This window comes from Alosa pseudoharengus, unplaced genomic scaffold (assembly GCF_046254945.1).
Source record: "Alosa pseudoharengus isolate Yale_2024_CS ecotype anadromous, Long Island Sound unplaced genomic scaffold, YU_APseudo_1.1 YU_APseudo_1.1_scf_21, whole genome shotgun sequence".
NCBI classification, from domain to species: Eukaryota; Metazoa; Chordata; class Actinopteri; order Clupeiformes; family Clupeidae; genus Alosa; species Alosa pseudoharengus.
Genome location: NW_027468674.1, coordinates 2,586,942 through 2,589,824, shown reverse-complemented (window position 1 = coordinate 2,589,824; position 2,883 = coordinate 2,586,942).

Here is a 2,883-nt window from a genome sequence, read left to right as displayed (position 1 = left end):
TTTAAAGCACTATTGCTTGTTAATAAATGGAGCAGGACCTACAGTAAATACCTGTCAGACATGCTTCAGCAGTACATACCTTCTCGTCCAGGTGAAAAACCTGTTAGTAAAACCTACTGTTAGAACTAAACATGGTGAAGCAGCTTTTAGCTGCTATGCGGCTCAGCTCTGGAACCAACTTTCGGATGACATCAAAAAGGCCCCAACTGTAGCCAGTTTTAAATCTAGACTTAAGACCAAACTGTTCTCAGATGCTTTCTGCTAACTGCACCGAGTTACAATTTTTGAATCTGCCTTGAACATTATTCTACCTCATCTTTTATTACTTTTTTACTACTTTTGCCTTTGTTTTTGCTTACTAATTATTCTTTATTTTTAAATGATTTTACCTTGTTTTATGTTTTCTTTTTATTATGATCTTTACCTTTTAACTATTCTTTGACTATATTGCCCCATATGCTTTTATTTGTTATTATTGTTTAGTTTTGTTTATGTAAAGCACATTGAATGACCTCTGTGTATGGAATGCGCTATATAAATAAACTTGACTTGACGATAAACAGAAATGTTTTTTCTACCATGGTGTCAGTTATAGCTTGTAAGTTATATTTTAGATTGCTACAGCACTATTGAGACAAATCGTACTGTAAATAAAAAATCATAAAGTGTTCATGTAGGCTGCTAAGCTATCAATCTTGGTTGTCTTGTTAAGGTCATATGGGACAAATCTGACAAAATCCAGGAAAATAGTTGCTGCACCATCATCTCAGATTTTGCTCAGAGTTTGTCTACTTAATATTTAGTCCCAAAACTAAGATCTGTAAAATATTTTTGTCACATTCCAATGTTTTCATACATTTTTTTACCCTTGATTTTGTATAATTTTTACACTCAGAAATGCCTTATCTTGGAGGCCATGTTTGGGCATTATTCATAGCCAGCCCATACTTTGTAGAGTGGAAGACAGACAAAGTTTGGGCTGCTTATGAATAATAATTTTCATTATATTAATAATGCTTACCTATTGCATACCTAGAGATTGGCATGGTTTTATTTCAGTTAGCCTATTCGTTCATGTGATTTGCATTAAACAATATGAGGAAAAAGAGTTCAATGCAAATCAAGCCAGCTAATAGGCTAACTGAAATAAAACCATGCCAATCTCTAGGTATGGTGAAGGGTATGTGATTATGTGGGGCTATTTTAATTCTAAAGGCCAAGGGAACTTTATCAGGATGCATAGTATCCTGGATCCATGAAATAACCGGCCGTTAAAAATAAAAATCTGCTGCCTCTATGGGAATTTAACATAAGGGTGTGTATACTTATGAGCACCTGTATTTTAAGGAAGAACATTTTGTTTATTTACGATACATTGTTCATTCACAAAGAAAATTGGTGTCCTTAAAGGTTGGAATTTTCCTCACTTTTTTCATTTAGGCATTAAGATACATTTTGAATTGAATTGAATTTGAATTTGGAGAGTATTGGGGTATCTGTTGAGTTTCCCTTGGAGAGTGTTAGGGTATCTGGCAAGTTTCCCTTGGAGAGTGTTGGGGCATCTTTTGAGTTTCCTTTGGAGAGTGTTGGGGTATCTGTTGAGTTTCCCTTGGAGAGTGTTGGCGTATCTGGTGAGTTTCCCTTAGAGAGTGTTAGGGTATCTGGCAAGTTTCATGTAGGATTGTACTCGTCTTTGCAAAATATGCCAATATTATTATCAGCCATTAGGGGGTGCCATTTCCCAAGTTATCTTTGGGGCCCCTAAACATTTGCTTTTCCTGCCAGCTCGTCCCTGTATATGCCACTGCACTGTGCATATATATTTAAGGCCCAAGCACCGGACGTGCAGGCTGTGCATATAGATGTTAAGGGCCCGAGCGCCGAAGGTGGCTGTGCATGATCACTATGGTATCGATCACTATGGTAACCTCTACATGATGAGAACAACAGGGGGGGTAGAGGGACTGATAGAAGAGCAGTACACTCTCACACACGTGCGCACACACACACACACACATGCGCGCACACACACACACACACACATAGGCGCAGATAATATTGAGCACCCACGTGTGCCAGCTTACAGTCTCGGCTAAATTTACATTAATTTAAAATCAAACATCGCAGTTGATGTTAAATTCAGCTATCATTTAACCCGCCATGGGCAATGCTAAAGGCACTGTTACAAACAGTGCAGCGTGCAAGATTAGGCCTGTCATTATTTTTTACTCTTATGATTATGAGACAAGGGTACACTTTGAAATGGGTCTTACCTTTTCCTGACTCTGCCATGACGCTCCTGTTCCTAGATACACTGAACTGATTAGGTTCGGGAGAAAAGAGATAAAAAGCCCGCCTATACACTGAAAACTGATTGGTTTATTTAGCGAAACAGGCCAATCAGGATGCTCTCTGTCTTGGATGCGCTCAGGCACACACGCAGCACCCCTCTCTCTCCCCCCTGTCGTGTGCGCGCTTCACTCAGATGCACACGCACCACCCCTCTCTCCCTCTCTCTCTCTCTCTCTCTCTCTCTCTCTCTGTCGTGTGTGCGCTACGCTACACTCAGATGCACACGCAGCACCCCTCTCTCTCTCTCTCTCTCTCTCTCTGTCGTGTGTGCGCTACGCTACACTCAGATGCACACGCAGCACCCCTCTCTCTCTCTCTCTCTCTGTCGTGTGCGCGCTACACTCAGATGCACACGCAGCACCCCTCTCTCTCTCTCTCTCTCTCTCTCTCTGTCGTGTGTGCGCTACGCTACACTCAGATGCACACGCAGCACCCCTCTCTCTCTCTCTCTCTCTCTCTCTCTCTCTCTCTGTCGTGTGTGCGCTACGCTACGCTTCACTCAGATGCACACGCCATTTCAAGTCTCGGTCT